Raw genomic sequence first — 25,711 nt, forward strand, 5'->3', positions numbered from 1 at the left:
TTAGTACCATTTCTTTGCACACTGGGTTCTAAATCTTCGAGCTACCGTATGGGTACCCCTACACTATACTACCTTTTGCTCGGTCTTGTGATTCAGTGACTCACACATAAACCAATTACTTAAATACTTTATCTACCAGAGGCTGTTCTGTTATCCCCTGTGTTCGTCGCAGGGGGAATCGCATGGGGCTCTACATACCTACAGAGAATACCTGAACGGGTGAGCCTGCCCTTTCTATATTTAACTTGTACATAATTGTCTAATATATTATTCAATGACTCTGCTGCAACCATTACAAAAACCTTCATACATCTGTGAAATGTTTGTATATTTATTTCATGTTTTCTATGCTATATTATAGACTTTACTCTCCTGAGGAAGCGGTGAATACCGCGAAACCGGTCGAGAATTCAAGTCATGTTTGCAATTTCTGTTATCACTTGATGCAATTCATATGGTTGTATATATTGCCTTGTCCTGTATTACAACTGTATATGTTATTGTATTATATAGATATATATATCTTCTTTTTAAAACGATTTTCTATTAAAATGTAGTTTTTTATCTTATCACTTTTTTCCTCTCTTCTTGTACCAATATCCAACTACCTTTAGTACCGTAATAGTCCCCTGTGCTTTTTCCTATGTGTGGGGGGTTGGGACATCTGCCGACAGAAGCAGCTAGCTGCGGCTTGCCCTACCCCCTGCCTCTCCTTGTATTAGATATTTGGGATGATGGTACTGTATATGCGGTAATTTAACTGTTTGATCGTAGGCGCTTTCTCCTAATTTTTCACATTTAGTTGATTATCACTTATTATTTGTTATATGTGCACATAAAAAATGAAATTTTTTGGCACTATATAATATTTGTAGTATTTATGTAATTCTTTTGTGGACACTAGGAGGTAATGTCATATTCCATTTAGTTTGAGTAAAATTATATATGTTGATGTATTATTTTATATTTTTGTCACAAGATATTAACATAAGTTATAAAGCACTTTAAAGAGAGATTGTTCTCCATGTTATAGAAGGTGAACATGGATGGTGACCTTTTTTGCTACTTTTAGAACGCAATCTAAATGTACTCACCTTGTATTAGTCATATTCTATGGGGAAATTGCATATATCTCGGTCACGGGGACACAGGAAGGGTGTGGACGCAGAGTAATCTGCGCCCCGCCCATTCAATTTGCATAAAGTAGTGATTGCCTTGCCAGAAAGCCAAACGCATGAATAAGTGCTGGTCACGAAACATGTCGGGGCGTAGCTGTCTGGCAATCTAACACTTAGATTAGAGGAAGAAGTGACGGGTGACGGAGCGGGGATCGGCCGAGGGACGGGTCGCTGCAGACGGGTGAGACGTACTCCAGCTTCCATACTCCCTGGGTCCGCCGTGGCTGTGTGTTGTGGTTTCGCTTTGTATCCTGTTCAGTGTGCCGTGCTGTTTTCCATGCCACTGTAAAGTGTGTTTTGCCTACCAGTTTTTATTTGAATGTGAGTTCATTTGAGGCAGTTTTAGTGAGAATAAATTGATTTTTTTAACGATACTACACTATTGGAGCATTTCTTTTATCTCATATATGAATTCACGATTATGAGGAGGAAAGCCAGTGTGTAGCAGTGGAGATCTGGAACGCATGCTAACCCCCATGAGAGTGGGTTGAGGCTCTGTTCGGCCAAACACGACAGTGGGAGGCCTTAATAGCTGGTGAGTTTGAATTTCAGAAGGGAGTGGAATCATGTCACTGAGGTGTGGTGAAATTTGCAGAACGATTTTGAGGACACCTGCACTTTCTTCTTGGAGTGGTGTTTTCATTACATTATCATCACTGTTTTTGTGAATTATTTTTGGATTTTTTTTATTTCACTTTGGACTTTATTTATTTATTATATTATTTTATTTTTACTTTTAGTTTCCATATACTATTTTATTTTTAGTTTTTATATATTTTTTTTTATATATTTTTCAAGTGATTATATATTGTAGGAACTATTTGTATTTTTTCACGTGGTGTATGGTAATATATATTCATCACATATTAGTTGGAATATTGGGGGGCATTCATTTTGTTGTACACACGGGAGTGTTCTATTCATTTAGATCACTAATACTATATGTGTTATAAGAGTGAGTGCTAAGTTATGATGCATCACCTTTGAGATTCAGCACATCTCTAACTCACCCCAAGGTACTAAGAACGGTGGAGTTTCAAGCAAATTTTTTTTTTTCCCATCATTGTTATAGTTAGCGCCGCTATCCATCTGCACCATTGGAGGGTGGATTCTGTTTATATATGATTTGATATTTAAGTGGCAGCTCTATTTTGTGCTCTCTATTTCATCTAGCGTGGAGGTGGTAGTGCAGGTTTAGGTGGACTCTCCTGGTTACCTTTCAGTTTACATTACCCAAGGTTATTGTCTCGGACAGGGGTAGTCAGTTTTTGTCCTGGTTCTGGTGAGCCTTTTGTGCACACTTGGGAATTCAGCTTGCTTTTTCCTCTGCATATCACCCGCAGTCTAAAGGGGCCGCAGAATGAGCCAGTCAGTCCTTGAAGCAATTCCTACGTTGCTATATTTCTGACCATCATAACAACTGGTCAGACCTATTACCGTGGGCAGAGTTTGCTCACAATAGTGCCTTGAATTCTGCTTCACGATTGTCCCTGTTTATGACGAACTATGGTTTCCAACCTTTCATGTTGCCTGACTCGTTTGTTCCGCAGAGTATTCCTGCATTAGAGGAGCATCTCCGTGGTCTTCGTTCCACTTGGGCACAAGTCCAGGAGGCTTTGTGGCATGCTAATGATAGGTACAGAGTCCATGCTGACCGCAGACGCCTGCCCGCGCCTTCCTACCAGGTTGGGGACAGGGTCTGGCTTCATCTCGCAACATCCGACTTCGTGTTCCTTCACTGAAGTTCACACCTCGGTTTATTGGGCCTTTCCGTATTCTTCGCAGGATTAACCCAGTGGCCTACGCATTAGACCTTCCTTCTAACATGCGTATTTTGAATGTATTTCATGTCTCCTTATTAAAACCTTTGGTCTGCAACCGCTTTACCAACTCCGTGCCATGTCCTCACCCTGTACAGGTTGAGAACCATGAAGAGTATGAAGTACAGTCCGTTGTTGACTCCCGTAGGTTCCGTGGGCGCATACAGTATCTGGTGCATTGGAAGGGGTACGGTCCGGAGGAACGCTCTTGGATCCCATCCTGGAACGTACATGCCCCTGTCCTCCTCCGTGATTTCCTTAGACGTTTTCCCCTCAAGCCTGGTGGTCCTCTGAAGGGGAGATGTCTTGGAGGAGGGAGTACTGTCAGGGCTGGGCTCAGCCCTTCCTTCTCTGAGCTGGCCGCTCAGCTGTCGGCTAATTGCCAGCTCCTATTTCTCCACAGTTACTCAGCTGTTGATGATATCCTGCTCGTCAGTCCTGCCTACTTAAGCCGTCCAGCCCAGAGGATCTCTGCCTTCACCTTAGTCAACATCACAGAGACACTCTGACGCTCTCCTGCATTCCTGTTAAAAGACTTGCTTGGCTGACATCCCTTCTGGCTCCAGATCCTGCTTGTTGTTTTACTACGCTCATCTACGGCTCCCTGATGTTTGGCTTGTCTGACTATGCGTTCCGGTTCCTGAACTCTGGCTATGTTTTAACTACGTATTGTTCTATTTACTTTTATTATTAAACAAGTGTGATTTAACTGTACTTCTGTCTCGGTTTGATTTAATGGTTTCTGACACTAGCACAGTCTTGAAGTGGAAGTCTTCCAGGCATCCCTTCACCAAGCGCTGAAATGTGCTGGGTGAATAATTCAAAGGGAATACGGTTAAAGTGTTACTAAACCCAGGACCCTGCATTCACTATATCTGGTCTCCCACAGTACACAGAACATGGAAATGCATTTTTTTTAGTAAATATAAACTGCTAAATGCTTTTTCTCATCAGCAGTATATTGCAGTCTTGCGACTTCTATCAGTTTCTGGTTAAACTTGTGAGTGGAGTTTTCATACTGCATTGAGCTGTCCTATCAGGATCCAGGACCCCTGACCCTCTGTCTGTATAGTGCTGATTGGCCCTGTGCTGATCACATGCACTCTCCCAAGATAAAAAAAACTCTTTAGCAATGCACACCAAACTGAGCACATGCAGCCTGACTCCAAAGGCTCTGTTCTATCCAGACATGTTCTGGAATAAGTGGAAGTGGAGGAGGATCTGTGCATACAAGCTCAAGCAGCCTTTTTTACACAATGCAGAAGATTAACCCCTTAGGGTTTTACTGTTGTGGGTTTGGTAACACTTTAAATTTGAACAGTCCCAGGGTTATTAAAAAGGTAGTAGTTTGGCGATCTTGATCCCTCACTGGGACTTGCCTATAGCCGCTGGCCAAGTCAAGGGTGGGGAAGTACTTGGCCTGACCCAATGCCATAAGTGACTCCTCTACCCTGGGTAATGGGTAAGCATCCTGATGGGTACAGACATTTAAGTCGCAGAGAACAGAACTTTTACTTTGCTGTAGTATTCAGTACTTTGCTACAAACCCAATGGGAAAGCATCCGAACACTCACGGTATACAACAGCAATAAGTAGCACAATAGGTCTCAGATGCGCAAACAGCATCTGTCTTGAGGGGTATAATGTGTCCTGGCTGGTCTGTACTCATATGGGGAGGTTTCTACAAAGGAAGGCGTGTCCCTATCCTTTCCCTACTCATCTGGAACCTTTCTCTGCTGCCAATCACTGTCCCTGTCAAATGGTTAACCTGCCACTACACTACCCACATGTGAAATGCACACCCAGCCCAGAGTCACACGTGGTGGTAGCATCCAGCCAGATACTTTCCAGTGACCTAGGAAATCATAGAGGACCCATGTTCCTCTTGACTTCTTCTCCCCTGCAATGCAGCTGCGGCTGAGAGCCACCTGCAGTGGAGAAAATAGACTGCACCTGTCTACAGGCACACTTACAACATTCTGATACTCCTCCCAAGTATGGGGATGCTACGTGTGAGACTTTTTCACAGCCTAAACACAGAGAAGGGCCCAAAATCCAGAGCGCACCCTTGGGTATACAAGAAGCATAAATTACGAGTCTAATTTCCTGAATATCTATAATATTTCTTGAGTCCCTGAAATTTCAGTACAGAAGAAATGCCCCCAAAATGACCATAGTTTGAAAAGCAAACACTCCAAGGTATATTCTAAAAGGCATAGTGAGTCTTTTGGAAACGTAATTTCTTTGCCACACATTTTTAGTAAATGCAGGAAAGAAAATTAAATTGTATTTTTTTTTTTTACACAAAGTTGCCAATTAAGACGATATTTCTAAAACGCAGCATTGGCATACTTAGAACTACACCCCAAAACACATTCTGCTACTCCTCTTGAGTATGGTGATACCACATGTGTGAATTCTTTCACAGCCTAACAGAGAGAGACCCAAAATCCAAGGAGCACCTTCTTGGGGCATAAATGACATTTCTAATTTCCTGACTGCCTTTCACATATTATGGAGGCCCTGGAGCATCAAGACAGTAGAAGCACCCTCAAAATGACTACAATTTGGAAAGTAAACACCCCAAGAGATTTTTAAGAGGCATGGTGAGTCTTTTGAAGACTTCATTTTTTGCCACAAGTTTTTGAAAATTCAATAAGATATTTTTAACACACTGCATGGACATACTTAGAATTACACCCCAAAACACATTTTGCTACTTCTCCTCAGTATGGTAATACTACATGTGTGAGACTTTTTCAGTGTTTAGACTTTATGTACTGGAGATTGCATCTTGTGTAACACACAAATCAACCTATCGTATCAAAAACAGTATACTGTAATTGTCAACTCTGTACAAGTGATGAGGGAATATAGCTAAGTGTAGCATCATCTGCAGCAGTCCCTGTTCCTATAAGTCAAGCAAGCTTAGCCTGGTATGTAGCTGTCCCCAGAAATGCCATGTTCACTGGCCAGGAAGTACAGGAGACTGAAGAAAGGAAGTACAAAGAGTTTCTGTGGTTCCAGGGGTGCAGTTATCTGTAGGTGATACCTGGGATTGAAATGTAGTCAGTGTGACGTGCAAATGGTTCAGTTCAGGGGGAAGGCAGACATAGTCAGCAAACAGGCAAAGAATGAGTCCAGGCAGAAACATGGTCAATAAACAGGCCATGGTCAGTACAGGTGGCAGGCAGAGGCAACATTGCTCTGGTGTGGCAGCAGTCAGGAACACTCTTACTAGCTGCACTGGTCTAGGGACACTGGGACTGGTGAGGAAGTGATTACAACACTGTTACTGGCCTACACTGGTCTGGCAACATTAGGACTGGTGTGGCAGCAATCAGATCCATTTTTGCTGGCTTACACTGGTCTGTTTACTCTGGGACATGTGTAGTGGCTTTCAGGAATGCTGTTGATGGCTTACACTGGTCTGGTAACACTGGGACTGGTGCGGCAGTGATCAGAGACACTGTTGATAGCGTACACTGGTCGGGATACACTGGAATATGTGTAGTGGCTATCAGGAACACTGTTGCTGGTTTACACATGGACTGGTGAGGCAATGATCAGGAAACAGTTGCTGGCTGCATTGGTTTGGTGTAGTGGCAATCAGTATCAGTAGCACTGCTTCTAGCTACCTCCCTGTGGTGACATTGTAACTGGTGTAATGGTGATTGAAGGCACTGAAACTGGCTGCATTATTAGGGCTTGTCTACATTAGAGGTTGGGGGTGGTAAAACCTTGTAAGTTATACCACCCCCCAATCGCTACACCCTTCAGTTACAGAGGCAGTGGCCAGGGGTTTACACATGCTGTGTTACACATTAGTGTTGGTGATCAGAGACAATGGATGTTGGCTGTCACCATAGTGACACTGAACTTGCTCTAGTGACAGTAGAAACATTTTTTTGCATACCATCACCAGAACAGTACAGTGTCACTATGGTGAGATTGTACTGCTGTGGTTCTTGATCAGAGACACTGACTGCTGTACTAATACACAGTGTCATCCTGATTTGGATGTAAATACCCTCAAATTAAAGATGTAAGTCTGCAGCTGAAATGCATCTTGTTCATTTCAAATTCAGTGTGGTGCTGTAGAGATCCAAAAAGATTATAATTGTGTCGATGTCCCAATATTTATGGTCCTGACTGTATAACAACTTTCATATAGGGTAGAGAAATTGCAAGTGTTTACTGTAGTGTTTATTGACAGGTCCATTTATTTTTTTATTTTTTTTTAAGTTCCACATAGTCAGTTTACTTTGTATGACATTTACATTGAAAGACTTCATGACAGATGTATGGAAGGACAACATATGAGGTCACAAAGCAAACACCATGCAATAATTTCCCAGTAGAGCGCTTATATGTGTCAGACTCATTTTCCACGTATGCAATGAGCATTGGTTTTGCAATATTTCATCACCTTTATGAGACTCAAAGTTGGGCTCCAGTTAACATAATAATAACATATATAACATAATAACATAATTCATCTGTAGGATTAATTCACACCAGCCACTGTGGTCCAGTGGAATCGCTGCAGTGCTGATGCGCCGGTCTGAGCACATCCCACTGTTCACTTTTTGTTAAAAGTGATATTAAAGGCTTTCTTTTTTTTTTTTTTTTTTAAATAAATAGCAAACATGTCATACTCGCCTGCTCTGTGCCGTGGTTTTGCACAAAGCAGCCCGGATCCTCCTCTTCTCGGGTCCCTTGCCAGGTATTATGGTTATGGTGAATAGGAAATGCCAGAACGGTAGCTCAAGAAAAACAAAAAGTGCTAAATAAAAGGAACAACTGCTGTCCTACTTTTGATTTCCTCAAAATACACTGTGTTATGAAAATGGAACAGCGCTATTCCTAAAAAATTTGCAAATCTATATATACAGCATATATCAGCATATATCACCAAAACGGTATACCATATACACCAGGAACGGTCTGCAGTGAGACGAAGCTAAACTGTATACAGTGTATGTATATATATATATATATATATATATATATATATATATATATATATAGTTTCATTTAACTTGTGATAACTTTATGACCACCCACTTAATATTCAGTAGGTCTCCCTTTTGCCACCAAAACAGCCCTGACTCATTGGGGCATAGCCTTCACTAGACCTCTGAAGATATGCTGTGGTATCTGGCACCAAACCATCAGTAGTAGTTCCTTTAACACCTTCACACCTGGCCTATAGTAGAACGACGGCCGGGCGGGAGCACTGTTGTTCTGGGAAGATGTCATATGGCATCCTCCCAGAACTCACCTCTTGCACTGCCACGGGGCACCTCAGCGGCGCAATCTGTCACCGGCTGTGTACCAGCCTGCTGCCCTACCATGTGATTGTTGTATCCAATAGCAGCAGATCACATGTCAACTGTAAACAATGGATGACTTAAATTCATGCCATCCATTGTATACAATTGTGTTGCTAGCTGTGATTGGTTTTAGTCATCACATGGTACAGACAGAGCCAATCACAGCCCATCTTTACCATGTGATTAGCTTGGCCAAGCACAGTTAATCACAACAAAAGACACTGAATGAACCAGTTTCATTCAGTAAAAATGGTTGCTTATGCTAAAGAAATTCCTTGGTATAAGCAATCATAATGTGGGGAAAGGTGGATCCCGGGTTGCCTGGGACGCTGCGCGTACCGAGCGGGCTCTCCTCCCTGATCCCCACCTGCCATACCGGACGTGTGCTGGGTGTGAGCCGCCCTCCACAGCCTTTCCCGGGTCATCCCCCCACCAGCCTTGTATGCCTCTTTGACACTCCTACGTTACATCCGGATTGCCGACAGGCCAGTCAGCACATCATCCTCACTGCAGCTCGATAAGTAAAACGAGCTGCAGAGGCCTGCGGGAGGACAACCCCACAATTTTCCAGCCATACCTGGGCTTTGCCTGAGTGGATGGTTGGCTGAAAAGCCTCAGTGGGACTCCAACCTGCGAAGCGGACGAGAGCTGTATCATCAGAGAGATCCCGGATGTAACCCCTGGGAAGACAGTACTGGTCTCAGAGGTAACGTTTTGAGAACTGTTTAATGTGAGCAGGCTTATAAGAAGATATGCATTGTCCACAGATACCAGTGCAAATATGTGTGAAGTGCTGGTTGGTTCTTGCATAGATCAATGCCCTAAAAGGTTTATGGAGGAGGCTCCGCTATAATTAATGCCAAGTTTTGTCACTTCTTAAAAGGAAAAAAATTTTGTTGTATTCTACAACAATATATCATAGTAGGTTGAATGATTGGATTACTGCTAGAGCATCAACGTTTAAGGGGTGTGTTAGTGCAGACAGTCTTGAATCTTTTACAGCTTAAATAATTGGTTCGCCAAAGGATTTAGAGTGAATAACAGATCGCTGGGGATTGCAGGGCCCTGTGTTAAAATACGCAATAAGGATCGGCGGGGTGGCATGGAGTGCGGTGGGGACAAGCAACAGAGAAGCAAATAAATTTAGTAAGTGGGGAGAGAGAGAAGAGGTTCGTGAGTGTGTTGAAAATGAGAGGTCGCCCTCAAAGAGGAGCGGAAGTGAAGCAGCTGAGAGATAGCCTAAATTCTAGCTCCATCCAGAAGTATCTGAAGGAGGCAAATCCGGGAAGCCCAAAGAATCCAGCCCAAGAAAGCAAACAGCAAAGTGGGAAGGAAAAGAAGAAAGAATCAGGGAAGGATCAAGGCGCTCACGGTGGAACATCAGGGGAGGAAAGGAAAGCCACCTGCATGGTGGAAGATAGTACCATGGAAGCACTTCCAACAAAAACCGAATTACTGGAAATGTTTGCCAAATTGGAAACTGTAATCAAAACAGAAATCCTTAACGTTAGAACTGACATGGGCCATTTGCTGAAGCGAGTAGAAATAGTGGAGGAGGTCTCTGAGAAACAGAACAGAGAAATAGTCGAATTAAAACAACAAGTAAGGAATCTGCAATTAGCCCAACGAGACATTCTCTATAAATTAGAAGAACCAGAAAACCAAAGTCGCAGACAAAACTTGAGACAGCCTGCCTTACCAGAACAACATGGCAAAGACCTGCCTACCAAAATGAATGCTATCTTTAATCCAATCTTATTTAAAGGCCCAAATGAAGAACTGAAGATTGATAGGGTCCATAGGTTGAGGAAACCCCTAAGCGTCAGTGAAGATTCACCTAGAGACGTGATCATTAGGTTCCATCATTATGAGGATAAAGCAAGAATTTGGAGCATTCTTAGAAAAGTTCAGCCTGTAAAATTTGATGGGGCAGAGATTCAGATCTTTGCCGATATTTTAGCGGGGACCCTAGCCAGGAGACGCCAGCTATGACCCCTGCTGGAAGAACTGAGGAAGGCAAATATGAAATACAGTTGGGGTTTCCCCACTTCATTGAATGTAGTGAAAGCGGGCAGAACAGTCAGATTGAAACACATAGAGAACTTGCAAGATTTTTGTAGCGAACTTGACATCCCTGTCCCAGTTATGTCTAATTAGTAGGAAGATATTCCTGATTGTGGTCAGGGCTTTAAGGACATTGGATGATGCAATTGAATCAGTGATTTTGAAATAGTGGGGGGAGGATGGGGGGTGAGGGGTGGGGGAGGGTTTGGGGGGAGGGGCGGTGCCCTGTGTGGGGGGGACTGGCAGTCCTCAGGCCGCCCACTCGCCTTGGCCCCCCCCTTTCTTTACCCAGTGGGGGGGCAGGGTGAATGTGGCGACCCGCTGTCAGAGTCGCACCCCAATGATTTGGCTGGTCGTAGACAGAGATCGATGGTATCTCTCTGCTGCGGTCTTGTAGCCAGGGATTGGCTGGCAGGGAGAGGGGGGAAGGGGGGGTAGGGTATGGGGTGGGTGTCGGGGGGGTGGATTGGGGGGGAGGGGGGGATCTGGTCCTGCAGAGGCTCCATATAGGGGTTCAAAGAGCAACATGCGCCATTACAATGCAGTTCTATTTAAAGATTAAATGACAGAGTTCACTTGTCTCACATATAACGTTAAAGGGCTGAACTCCCCTCTTAAGAGACACAAGGTGTTAAGAGAATTAGAGCAATTTAATGCAGACGTTGTGTTTCTTCAGGAGACCCACCTCTCACCGGACACACATGTCAGATTATTTTCCAATTGCTTCCCCAATTGGTTCTATAGTGACTCCCCTATCAAGAGGGCCAAAGGGGTGGCAATTGGGTTCTCAAAAAGGACCAGGTTTGTGCTCTTGGAGAGGAGCGCAGATATGGAGGGCCGCTACCTCTTCTTGAAGGTGAGGGTGGGAGAAAGGGTTTGTACTCTAGCAAATGTTTATTGCCCTAATAGAAACCCAATCAATTTCCTGTCTCAGGTCCTGAACAAGTTGATGGATTTCAGGGCAGGTGAGGTGATTTTGGCAGGAGATCTTAATTTTTGCTTAGATCCAACATTGGATAGTACATCTAGTTCACAGGGAGTGGGTAAGAAACTCTTAAAAAAATAGGACAGAAATTGCATAGTTGCCATATGATTGACGCATGGAGAGTACAACACGAGAAGGACAGGGACTATACTTTCTTTTCTTCAGTCCAAGGCTCGATTATTTTTTGGTAGATCATAGATTATTAGAACATGTTAAGGATACGAAGATTGGAGTCACCACGCTGTCTGACCACGCCCCAGTCCTGATGAAGGTGGGGATCCCGGGACTCCGGAGGTCCCCATTTTCATGGTATTTAGATGAAAAGCTCATCGAGAATCCTAGTGTCAGCAGTAAGATACAGGAAGAAATCAATGGGTTTTTCTCAATAAACGATACCGGTGAGATTTCTGGATCAGTCCTGTGGGAGGCGCTAAAAGCTTATATAAGAGCATTCTGATTTCAATAGGGGCCAAAAAAAGTACAAAAAGGAAAACAGAACTTATAGAAGAAATTCACCATCTTGAACAGTTACATAAGGCCGCTAGTGGTAGTCATAACTTACTCCTACATCAACTAATTATAAAAAGAGAAGAACTAAAAGATTTAATGGAGATAGATTCTAAGCGTATTCTAAATAAAAACCTAAAAGATAGATTTAGATGGAGTAATAAGGTGGGGAAGCATCTGGCAACAGTATTGAAGAGGAAAGGGGGGGCCAACTTTATAGGTAGGATCCAAAATAAAAAGGGGGTACTAAAATATACTTCCAGAGACAAAGCTGAAGAATTTTGGAGTTACTACGCATCCCTCTACAAGGTTAGGCAAGGCGGGGTAGGTACCCTGGAAAGAGAGGAAAAAATGGATGAGTTTATAAGGGAGGCAGGTTTACCAAGCCTCTCGGACAGTGATGCAAAAGAACTAGATGGTCCGATCACTGTAGAAGAGATCGAGAGGGCCTTGAAAGCATCTCCCTCTGGAAAGAGTCCAGGGCCAGATGGTTTTACTGCTATTTCTACAAAAAAATTAAGGAGTCCCTGAGCCCCAAGCTTTGTCAGATTTGGAATAGGGTACGGGGTCAGGAAGAGTTATGCGAGGGGGCACTGACGGCGTCAGTAACACTAATACCAAAGGAAGGGAAAGATAGCTTGCTGTGTTCGAGCTATAGGCCGATAGCATTGCTCAATGCAGATATTAAATTATACGCCAAGGTATTAGCCAGTAGATTAAAGGATAAAATGTCGTACTGGATTCATCCAGATCAGACGGGTCTTATACCAGGGAGAAAGGGGAGGGACAATGGCATTAGGTCGCTCCTGGTAAAGGATGCTATGAAAACGAAGGGGACCCCCAGTCTACTTCTGTCGATTGACGCAGAGAAAGCCTTCGACAGAGTAGACCGGGGGTTCATGTTGAGGACGTTGAGGGAAGTCGGTTTGGGTGGTACCATGTTTAACTGGATTAAAGCATTGTATAAATCTTCCTCGGCATTTGTCAGGGTGAATGGTACACCATCGGCGGAGTTCAGGATGGAAAACGGGACCAGGCAGGGCTGCCCCCTGTCCCCCCTTCTGTTTGTTTTAACTCTGGAACCCTTACTAGCCTCGATTCGAAAGAATCTGGATATATGCGGATGCGTGGTGGAGGGAGACGTACACAGGCTCTCAGCGTTCTCCACTGATGTTTTGTTCTACATCGTTACCGAGGATTTCACTCCCCAACCTTCTGGCTACTCTGAGGAGATACGGGGAGCTATCAAATTATGAGGTCAACCTTAGTAAATCAGTTGTTCTAAACATCAATATTGATGGACGAGAAGCAACTAAACTTAAGGAAAATTTCCATTTTCCGTGGAGCAAAAAAATTAGTTATCTGGGAGTTACATTAGCAAATTCCTTAAGGAAATTGTACCTCTTAGCCCTCATGCACACAGGCTGTTAAAAAAACGTTATGAAAACGCCAGTATCTTTGCAGTGATTTTTTTTAACTTTTTTCAGCTTTTTTCAGCATTTTTGCAATAGCGTTTTTTAGCGTTTTTGATCGTTTTTGAGCGTTTTTCCGCGTTAGCGTTATTGAGAGTTTTTTTTTTTTTCAAATTTTTCTTTTTTTTTTTTTTTCAATGGATCAAAAACGCTAAAAAACGTTGGTGAATGATGTTTTTGAGCGTTTTTCAGCGTTAGAGCGTTTTTACAGCTGAAAAACGTCTCTCAGAACCCACTGGTCCTGGGTTTTTTTTACAGCTTAAAAACGCCTATGCCACTTGCAGCTCAAAAACGCCTAGGTGGGCATGAAACCATAGACTAACATAGACAGGCCTTTTTAAGCTGCAAAAAAAGCTCAAAAAAGCAGCTGTAAAAACGTCCGTGTGCATGAGGACTTAAACTTCATTCCTCTCCTCGACGAGATCAAGCAGGAAACGAGAAAATGTATGCATCTTCCGATCTCTTGGATCGGACGAGTAAATACTGTTAAAATGACCCTGGCCCCGAAGATCCTGTATAAAATGCAGCTACTCCCAATCCCGTTAGCGCAGACTTTTTTCAGGGTATTGAACAATATTCTTACTAGATTTATATGGAAAAATAAGAAGCCACGGATTGCCTACAAGGTCCTGAGTAGTGATAAAGCTCAGGGTGGTCTGGCTCTTACAGACTTTAAAAAATACCACAGAGCGATAGCACTTTCACGGGTGTTAGATTGGGGAAAGGAACCGATAGATAAAAGATGGGTAAACTTAGAAAAAGATATGAGTAATGCAAAACTACACCAATTAATTTGGAATCCCCCACACTTTAGGAAGCTAGGCCCTAATACACATAACATAACACGCTACACTTTAAAGCAGGGGTCTCAAACTGATGGCCCTCCAGCTGTTGCAAAACTACAAGTCCCATCATACCTCTGCCTGTGGGAGTCATGCTTGTAACTGTCAGCCTTGCAATGCCTCATGGGACTTGTAGTTTCGCAACAGCTGGAGGGCCACCAGTTTGAGACCCCTGCTTTAAAGATTTGGGACCAGTTACATAAACAAAATGCTTGGGAGTTTAATTCACCATTTATTTATTTAAAAGATAATACGTTTTCAGGAGTTAAACCTACTCAAGGACCTAATGAAAATAGACACATGGCGATATAACCAGCTTGCGCTCTTTATTAAAAGCCTCCCAGGTCCCATTAGAGATAAGAAGAACCTCAGGTCTTTGTAGAAATTGTTCTTGAAGAATAGAGTTATAAGGAAAACAAAACAATTATACAAAATAGTGCGGGATGAGGGTGAAGCAGCGAAACTGTTATATTTCAATAAATGGGAATCCGAATTGGGATCTATATCCAGCGGAGTGACTTGGGAGGCCATCCTAAACGCAACACATAAATCAGCAGTAGACACGAGAATGATAGAATCAAATTTCAAACGCCTAGCCAGATGGTACATGACACCAGATAGAATAAATAAGATGCAACCGGAAATTTCTGGAAACTGTTGGAGGGGGTGCTCCATCAGGGGAACAATGGCCCACCTCTGGTGGGAGTGCCTAATTATTAAAAAATTCTGGCAGGATGTGCTAAAGATAATACAGGAGATAATGGGTACTGAGATTAAGGAGGACCCTTGGGTGTGTTTGTTCCATGGGACTGAAGGTCATATTAGCAAGTATAATGTATCTCTAACTCCGGTACTTCTAAATGCGGCAAAAAGTTTAATACCAAAAAAATAATGTGGGGAAAAAAATCCTGATCACTTCTCCAGAGTAGTACAGTCTTCCTAACACTGTATTGCTCAGGTCACAGTGTGTTAGTAAAAAAATTATAAAACAAGAACAAAATGTAATTAAAAAGAAAAAAATATATACATTTTTTTTTTACATACTGTCACCAGTCAGTGTCCCTGATCACCGCCATCCCAGTTATATTATATGTACTGCACTGGTGACAGCATGTAAAAATTTTATATAATTTTTTTTTCATTTTCCACAAAAAAAATACAACTTCAAGAAACTCTCCATGCCTCTTACTAAATACTTTGGACTGTCTACTTTTCAAAAAGGGGTAATTTGGGGGTATTTGTACTGTCTTGGCATTTTTAGGCTTCAATATGCTGTCACCAGATAGGGTTTCAGTAGATCAAGACTGAGGAGTTTTCAGTAGGGATGAGCCGAAGACTACCCGGTTCGGTTCGCACCAGAACCTGCGAACGGACCGTTAGTTTGCGCGAACTTTAGAACCCCATTAAAGTCTATGGGACTCGAACGTTCAAAATCAAAAGTGATAATTTTAAAGGCTAATATGCAAGTTATTGTGCTAAAAAGGGTTTGGGGTGATTTTAATGATGCTTAAAGTAAAAAAAAAAGTGAAATATTGCTTTAAATATCGTACCTGGGGGGTGTCTATAGTATGCCATTTTTAAAGGAATAAAAGTCATTTAAAACTGCTTGCGGCTTTAATGTAATGTCGGGTCCCGGCAATATGGATGAAAATCAGTGAGACAAACGACATGGGTACCCCGCCCCCCCCCCCCCGTTCCATTACCTGGCCCTTTGAGTCTTGTATGGATATTAAGGTGAACCCTGCACCCAAATTAAAAAAAGGAAAGGCGTGGGTCCCCCAGGCCCTATATACTCTGAACAGCAGTATACAGCGGTGCAAACAAGACAGGGACTGTAGGTTTGTTGTTAAGTACAATCTGTTTGTAATTTTGAACTGGTACACTTTTAAAGTGTAGCTCCAGCCAAAAAATCAATTTTTAAGCTTTTTGGAAAACATAGGGAAGGGTTATCACACCTGTAACATTTGTTTTGCTGTCTGTGCACCTCTTCAGAAAATTTCACCTCACTTTCTGTTCTAATGACAAATGTTTTTTGAAAATTTGGGGTTTTTAGTGAAACAAGGATTAGTGATAAAGCATCAGTAAAGAGGAGACATGTTTTTCCCATATTAACTCTTACAGGAGAGAATTTCCCTTCCTAGGGGTAGATTTTATCTCACTTTCTGTTGTCGCCTTCCGCTTGCAAGTAGGAGTCGTTTGTAAGTTGGATGTTTGAAAGTAGGGGCCTGCCCTATATACTCTGCAGAAATTGGGGCCTTAGATGTTGGTGTTGCCACAACACTGTAAGCCCTCACAGTTACTCTTGGTGGGCGCAGGAACGGGCCCTGCTGTGAAATATTAGATCAAGAATTGTAATTACATGCCATTGTTGAACAGTGGTAGAAAAATTGGGCCTTTGGTGGTGGTGGTGGTGATGGTGGTGGTACTGGTGCCACAACACTGTAAGTCCTCACAGTTACTCTTAGTGGGCACTGGAACGGGCCCTGCTGTGAAATATTATATCAAGAATTGTAATTACATGCACCTGTTGAACAGGGGCAGAAAAATTGGGCCTTTGGTGGTGGTGTTGCCACAACACTGTAAGCCCTCACAGTTACTCTTGGTGGGCGCAGGAATGGGCCCTGCTGTGAAATATTAGATCAAAAATTGTAATTACATGTCCCTGTTGAACAGGGGCAGAAAAATTGGGCCTTAGGCACTGGTGCCACAACACTGCAACCCCTCACAGATGCTATCGTTGGAGTGCAGGAATGAGCCCTGCTGCAAAGTATTGCATCAAAAATTGTAATTATATGCCCCTGTTAAACAGGGGCTGAAAAAATTGGGCCTTGGGCACTGGTGCTGGTGCCACAACACTGCAACCCCTCACAGATACTCTAGTTGGAGCACAGGAATGAGCCTTGCTGCAAAGAATTGCATCAAAAATTGTAATTACACGCCCCTGTTAAACAGGGCAGAAAAATTGCCACAACACTGCAACCCCTCACAGATGCTATAGTTGGAGCGCAGGAATGAGCCCCGCTGCAAAGTATTGCATCAAAAATTGTAATTATACGCCCCTGTTAAACAAGGGCAGAAAAATTGCCACAATACTGCAACCCCTCACAGATGCTATAGTTGGTGTGCAGGAATGAGCCCTGCTGCAAAGTATTGCATCAAAAATTGTAATTATATGCCCCTGTTAAACAGGGGCTGAAAAATTGGGCCTTGCGCACTGGTGCTGGTGCCACAACACTGCAACCCCTCACAGATACTATAGTTGGAGCGCAGGAATGAGCCCTGCTGCAAAGCATTGCATCAAAAATTGTAATTATACGCCCCTGTTAAACAGGGGCAGAAAAATCAGACCTTGGCCACTGGTGGCGGTGCCAGAAACAAAAATGTTCTTAGAAGCTATCAGCATGAAAATTGAGGAGGAAGAGGATTGTAACTTAGCATAACAGGATAGTCACTCAGCATCAGCATAGGCAGTCTTGAAGGGATCTCACATTAAAAAAAAATCAATCGGTTACATCAGCATCAGGTGCTTGGTAGCTGGTGATCCAAGACTGATTCATTTTTATGAAGGTCAGCCGATCGACCGATTCGGTGGACAGGTGCACCCTGTGATCGGTTACAAAACTGTAAATACTGCAGCTGCCTGCGGTACTAATAGAATCAGAAGAACACCACCCATTTTCTTCAGGTAACTTTAGGTGCACACTGTGCAGAGGGCGCACTACACTAACTGTAAATACTGCAGCTGCCTGTGGTACTAATAGGATCAGAAGAACACCACCAATTGTCTTCAGATAGCTTTAGGTGCACACTGTGCAGAGGACGCACTACACTAACTGTAAATACTGTAGCTGCCTGCCTGTGGTATTAATAGGATCAGAACAACAGCAATTGTCTTCAGGTAGCTTTAGGTGCACACTGTGCAGAGGACCCACTACACTAACTGTTAATACTGCAGCTGCCTGTGGTACTAATAGGATCAGAAGAACACCACCAATTTTCTTCAGGTAGCTTTAGGTGCACACTGTGCAGAAGACTCACTACACTAACTGTAAATACTGCAGCTGCCTGCGGTACTAATAGGATCAGAAGAACACCACCAATTTTCTTCAGGTAGCTTTAGGTGCACACTGTGCAGAGGACGCACTACACTAACTGTAAATACTTCAGCTGCCTGCGGTACTAATAAGATCAGAAGAACACCACCAATTTTCTTCAGGTAGCTTTAGGTGCACACTGTGCAGAGGACACACTACACTAACTGTAAATACTGCAGCTGCCTGCGGTACTAATAGGATCAGAAAAACACCACCAACTTTCTTCAGGTAGCTTTAGGTGCACACTGTGCAGAGGAGGCACTACACTAACTGTAAATACTGCAGCTGCCTGCAGTACTAATAGGATCAGAAGAATACCACCCATTTTCTTCAGGTAGCTTTAGATGCACACTGTGCAGAGGACGCACTACACTAACTGTAGTTAATAGGACTAATAGGATCAGAAGAACACCAGCAATTTTCTTCAGGTAGCTGTAAATACTGTAAAAACACCTGCCTGCCTGTCAGTAAGAAGAGAATAAAAGGAACGCATCTAGCTAAACTGAATACAGTGTATATATATATATATACACTGTATTCAGTTTAGCTAGATGCGTTCCTTTTATTCTCTTCTTACTGACAACAAAGGGTGAAAAATTATATATATATATATATATATATATATATATATATATATATATATATATACACAGTGGGGGCAGAAAGTATTCAGACTCCCTTAAATTTTTCACCCTTTGTTATATTGCAGCCATTTGCTAAAATCATTTAAGTTCATTTTTTTCCTCATTGATGTACACACAGCACCCCATATTGACAGAAAAACACAGAATTGTTGACATTTTTGCAGATTTATTAAAAGGAAAAACTGAAATATCACATGGTCTTAAGTATTCAGACCCTTTGCTCAGTATTTAGTAGAAGCACCCTTTTGGTCTAATACAGCCATGAGTCTTTTTGGGAAGGACGCAACATGTTTTTCACACCTGGATTTGGGGATCCTCTGCCATTCCTCCTTGCAGATCCTCTCCAGACCTGTCAGGTTGGATGGTAAACGTTGGTGGACAGCCATTTTTAAGTCTCTCCAGAGATGCTCAATTGGGTTTAAGTCAGGGCTCTGGCTGGGCCATTCAAGAACAGTCATGGAGTTGTTGTGAAGCCACTCCTTCCTTATTTTAGCTGTGTGCTTAGGGTCATTGTCTTGTTGGAAGGTAAACCTTCAGCCCAGTCTGAGGTCCTAAGCACTCTGGAGAAGGTTTTTCGTCGAGGATATCCCTGAACTTGGCTGCATTCATCTTTCCCTCGATTGCAACCAGTCGTTCTGTCCCTGCAGCTGAAAAACACCCCCACAGCATGATGCTGCCACCACCATGCTTCACTGTTGGGACTGTATTGGACAGGTGATGAGGAATGCCTGGTTTTCTCCACACATACTGCTTAGAATTAAGGCCAAAAAGTTCTATATTGTTCTCATCAGACCAAAGAATCTTATTTCTCACTATCTTGGAGTCCTTCAGGTGTTTTTTAGCAAACTCCATGCGGGCTTTCATGTGTCTTGCACTGAGGAGAGGCTTCCGTCGGGCCACTCTGCCATAACGTCCCGACTGGTGGAGGGCTGCAGTGATGATTGACTTTCTACAACTTTCTCCCATCTCCCAACTGCATCTCTCGAGCTCAGCCACAGTGATCTTTGGGTTCTTCTTTAACTCTCTCACCAAGGCTCTTCTCCCCTGATAGCTCAGTTTGGCCGGACGGCCAGCTCTAGGAAGGGTTCTGGTCATCTCAAACGTCTTCCATTTAAGGATTATGGAGGCCACTGTGCTCTTAGGAACCTTAAGTGCAGCAGAAATTTTTTTGTAACCTTGGCCAGATCTGTGCCTTGCCACAATTCTGCTTCTGAGCTCTTCAGGCAGTTCCTTTGACCTCATGATTCTCATTTGCTCTGACATGCACTGTGAGCTGTAAGGTCTTATATAGACAGGTGTGTAGCTTTCCTAATCAAGTCCAATCAGAGTAATCAAACACAGCTGGACTCAAATGAAGGTGTAGAACCATCTCAAGGATGATCAGAAGAAATGGACAGCACCTGAGTTAAATATATGAGTGTCACAGCAAAGGGTCTGAATACTTAGGACCGTGTGATATTTCAGTTTTTCTTTTTTAATAAATCTGCAAAAATGTCAACAATTCTGTGTTTTTCTGTCAATATGGGGTGCTGTGTGTACATTAAGGAGGAAAAATAGTCAAATAATTTTAGCATGTCTGCAATATAACAAAGAGTGAAAAATTTAAGGGGGTCTGAATACTTTCCGTCCCCACTGTATATACAACACCTAGGATGCATATATATACACAATACACTGTAAGTGCAGCTAACTGACTCGCCTGCCTACTCTATCTAACTTAAATCAAATGACACTGTCTCTCTGTCTATCTCTCCGCCGCCGCAACACACTACACAAGGCCGCCACGCAGGCGGCCTTATATAGTATGGGGCGTGTACTAAACCCCGTGAGCCATAATTGGCCAAAGCTACCCTGGCTTTGCCCAATTACGGCTCTCTGTACAGACGGCGCTGTGATTGGCCAAGCATGCGGGTCGTAGTGCATTCTTGGCCAATCATCAGCCAGCAATGCACTGCGATGCCGCAGTGAATTATGGGCCGTGACGCGCCACTCGAATTTGGCGAGAACGGCCCATAACGTTCGAAATACGACGAACGAGCGAACATGCGATGTTCTAGTCAAACATGGGTTCGATTCGAACTCGAAGCTCATCCCTAGTTTTCAGATAATACTGTATATAACATAGTTTGTAGACTCTATAACTTTCCTACAGTCTAAATAATATACACTTTTTGGGTTATTTTCACCGAAGAAATGTAGCAGAATACATTTGTGACCTAAACGTATCAAGAAAGATTATTTATTTGCAAAATTTTATAACAAAAATGAAAGAAAGAAAGAAGATTTTTTTCAAAATTTTCAGGCTTTTTTTCATGTATTTAGCAAAAAATAAAAAAATCCAGTTGTGATTAAATACCACCAAAAGAAAGCTTTATTTCTGTGAAAAAAATGCTAACAATTTCTTATGGGTACAGTGTTGCATGCACTAAAAGCTGAAAATTGGCCTGGGCAGGAAGTGGGTAAAAGAGCCCGGTATTGATGTGGTTAAGTCCTGTAAGTTGTGAGGTGGGGCTTACATGGATTGGACTTGTTTTTCCAGTACATCCCCATAGATGCTCAATTGGAATGGAGGAACCTCTCTTTATTAGGCACTCTGTGTGCATTTTTGTGCACACAAACGTACATGACACAGTGCACCATGTATAGTTTATCATGCCCAATGTGGCAACTAGCATTTACTGAAGTAGGTCATCAGTGGCAGCCCATGTGTTTCTGTCTTTTCAGAAAACAATAATATCATACGATCACACTGCATCTACACAGGCATATCAGCTTTATTAAAAGCAAACAAGTTGAAAAAGCTTAAAATAGAAAACTATGGGATTTGTCGGTTACTCAAAATTTCCATGAGATAGGCCCATGTCCATCTAGCAAACTTTGCAAGGGAATTTCACCTCTACAAGGGAATTTCCCACTAGCTTGTGAATCAGGTGAAGCTCTGCTGACTTTCATCATTCAATAACACTGTTTTTCTTTCCTTTGCATAGAAAAACAGCCCCATTATGTTATTTTTGCAGACTATATGTTAACAAGTAGTAGGGTCACATGTTTGGGGAGCATATAGTATGTCTCGGTTCCACCTGAATCATCTTACAGTATAGCCATAACCATAATAGTATTCAAACCTGTTACTTTCATTATAAAATTGCACATCTGACAGTTGTACTTGGAGCACCCTTTAGCTTAGTGCTTTTTTCTGTAGTGTAGGTAAATTGTTTGGCTTGGCTGGCAGCCAAGCCTGTGTTTTTGAATCTGCGTCAGGGTGAGTCACCCAGGGAGGCTGGAATGACTCATCAGGCAGCATCACTGATACCACCCCCTACTTGCTGGAACTTTGTAGAAACTTCCAGAAGAATGGGAAGGAGGTTAGGACGAGCTGCCTGGAGTATTGATGAGGGCCCCAACCAATCCTCCGCCAAATGGGCTAGCAGGAGAGGGACCTCTTAAATACTCAGGGTCAGGCCAGCAGGGGCAGGGGAGTTCGGGTGTAAGCTGGAGATGGAGTGCTGAGGGGGCTGTCAGAGGCCCTTGGGGGTGGCCCCCTGGTCTGGTGGGTGACCTCGGGTCTGGGCTTGGGTTCAGGAGAGATCCTCTCATCTAACGAGGAGGGGTCCTTTCCAGTGGCAGGGGAGCAGGTGTGATGACAGGAGAAGCCAGCAAGCACATCCATGGGGTCTCCAGGGACAAGACAGCCGGGTGACTGGTGAGTGAGACAGTTGAGGAGGACAGAGAGAACCAGGACAGTGGAAACAATTGAGAACACTGGCCCTGTTGACACTGGTACTGATATGTTGGTGATCAGGACACTGGTATGGCAGTAATTAGGACACTGGTATGGGGTATGGTGGCGATCAGGACACTGGTATGGGGTATGGCTGTGATCAGGAAACTGGTATGGCAATGATCAGGACACTGGTATGGGGTTTGACGGTGTTAAAAGACGTTGATTTGGGATATGACGGTAATCAGGACACTGGTATGGTGAGTGGTGGTGATCAGGAAGCTGGTATGGTGTAATGTGGTAATAAGGACGTTGGTATGGATTATGACGGTAATCAGGATGCTGGTATGGGTTATGGCGGTGATCAGGATGCTGGTATGACATATGATGGTGGTCAGAACGCTGGTATGGCATATGGCAATGATCAGGATGCTGGTATGGCGATGATCAAGGTTCTGGTATGGGGTATGACTGTGATCAGAGTGCTGGTATGGGGTATGGCGGTGATCAGGGTGCTGGCATGTGGTGTGACGGTGATCAGGATGCTGGTATGGGGTATGACAGTGGTCAGGGTGCTGGTGTTGGATATGGCGGTGATCAGGACACTGGTATGGCAAATAGCGGTGATCAGGACGCTGGTATGGCATATTGTGGTGATCAGGATGCTAGTATGTTGTGATGGTGATCAGGGGGCTAGAATGTTGTGGTGGTGATCAGGGCACTGGTATGGTGTATGACGGTGATCAGCACGCTGATATGGCATATATCGGTGATCGTTGTGCTGGTATGGTTTATTGTGGTGAACAGGGTGCTTTTATGAGGTATGGCGGTGATCAGGGTGCAGGTATGGCGAATGGCAGTGATCATGGTGCTGGTATGGGGTATTGCGGTGATCAGGATGTTGGTATGTTGTGGTGGTGATCAGGGGACTGGTATGTTGTGGTGGTGATCAGGGCACTGGTATGGTGTATGACGGTGATCAGCACGCTGATATGGCATATGTCAATGATCGTGGTGCTGGTATGGTTTTTTGTGGTGAACAGGATGCTTTTATGAGCTATGGCGGTGATCAGGGTGCTGGTATTGCGAATGGCAGCGATCATGGTGCTGGTATGGGGTATGACAGTGATCATGGTGCTGGTGTGGCATATGGCGGTGATCTGGACACTGGTATGGCGGTGATCAGGACGCTGGTATGGTGGTGAAAAGGACAATGGTATGGTGTATGGCTTGAACACTGGGGACAATGGGACAGGTGACAGGGGCTGGCTACACAATTTATTGTTGTTATACTGGGGACACTGGGGCCAATGGTCAGGGACACTGGGGCGGGCTGGCACTGCAGCCTGACAGGGTGCTGTACACTCACAGGCTGCTGCATTGGTTCTCTCTGCTCTCACAGCTGACCTGTGTGAGAGCAGAGAGAACTGATGGGATCAGATGGCATCCCATTATTATTATGATTATACAGAATTTATATGGCACCAACAGTTTGCGCAGCGCTTTACAATATGGAAGTGAGACAATACAGCAACAATACAATTCAATATAATAGGGTTTAGGAGGCCCCTGCTCCTGCAAGCTTACAATCTAATAGGGACAGGCTGGTGGAACAAAAGTTAATAACTGTGAGGGATGAATTGATGGGAGAAATAGAAGATCTGGTCATTAGCTGAAGGCAGGATAGGTTTCCTTAAAGAGATGAGTTTTCAGATATTGCATAAAAGTGCAGAAAGTAGGAGATAGTGGGGGTAGTGAGTTCCAGAGGATGGAAGAGGCTCTGGAGAAGTCCTAGAGACGAGCATATCTATGTAAATGGAACAGTGATCACAATTTTTCTCTAGTTGTGATTTTTTTTCTATCATCCTGTAAAAAAAAATTAAAAAATTATAATTAAATAAATAAATATATTATTCAGCTTTGTGGTAATCATATGAACTCTGACATTAGAAAAGTTAATTATACCTATCCATCAATAATCCAAAGTTGACGGGACAGGATATTGTTAATCTTAGAAAAAGTTCATGAAAATAGATTGTGCTGATTTGTAAAGGGTAGGTAAACATTAAACTTAAACAGACGTACATTAGAAAACATATTGTTTTTTGTTTGCCAAGCTTTGGTATGAATAGAAGCAGGCATTAACTCTTAAGGCTACGTCAGAAGTGAGGCCATAAAGTTCCAAAGTTTGGAAGATTTCCAATATTTGGAATTTGTATAGTGATGGATTATTGTGACCCCCTACCTCGTAACCCTTATCTGGAGAGGAACAATCATTGGTAGGAAGCATGTGATGTATTTTGGGTTATGGAAGTATTAATTGGCTTATCAGAGGAACAAGCATAAATCCTTAAAGTTCAGGATGGGTCAAGGGTCTCATAGTCTATATACATATACTGTACAGTATGTGCACTCTGTATCTTATTGTACACCTGAGGATTGGTCCTTGGGTTTTGTTTTGTATAAACCACCCTCAGAGATAGGGGGGAAAAGAACTTTGGAATTAGTTGACTGAGTCCAGGATAACTGGTATAGATATATTAGTAACAGTAAAAGGTATACATCTTTTGGATATTGGCTGAATTAGTTTAATCCATGTAGCTGTTAATCCTGTTTGATTTAATTATAAACAAAACAATAAAAAATTGTAACTATTTCTACGTGCCCCCTTGGGGTATTGTATCTTTTAGATGCAATGATGTTTTGCTCCACCCAACTGATAGTGTCTTCTTTTCTGAAGGCAATCTTATATTAGGATCAACATGAAGCATTTATTATTTTTGTAACTGTAACTCTGTACGGCTTTCTGTTTGAAGAAAGAGCCCTCGCAGTGGCAGACAGGGCTTGTAGTTAATTTATTCACAGATTTCTGTGAATGAATGACGCGGCTGTGTGGGCAGAGCCCTAAATAGCCATGCTGATTTTAATATGTAATAGTGGGTGGGGAGAATATCCCCCAACTGCTATCATGAGGGGCATTGAGGGGGGGGATGCTGGCAGGTGCTTAGCCTTGTAGATTTGTAGATAAAAATACCTTCCAGTGTCTGT

General features: G+C 43.1%; 1 protein-coding gene across 1 annotated transcript in view; it reads left to right on the forward strand.

The window, feature by feature from the left end:
- The first annotated feature begins 1,189 nt into the window (after positions 1-1,189).
- Positions 1,190-25,711, forward strand: part of LOC141105286 (uncharacterized) — a 53,689-nt gene continuing 29,167 nt past the window's right edge. The window contains exon 1 of the mRNA XM_073595169.1: positions 1,190-1,359. The gene's annotated coding sequence lies outside the window, so the exon portion shown is untranslated. The remainder of the gene's footprint in view (positions 1,360-25,711) is intronic.

Source organism: Aquarana catesbeiana, linkage group LG08 (assembly GCF_042186555.1).
Source record: "Aquarana catesbeiana isolate 2022-GZ linkage group LG08, ASM4218655v1, whole genome shotgun sequence".
Classification (NCBI taxonomy): domain Eukaryota; kingdom Metazoa; phylum Chordata; class Amphibia; order Anura; family Ranidae; genus Aquarana; species Aquarana catesbeiana.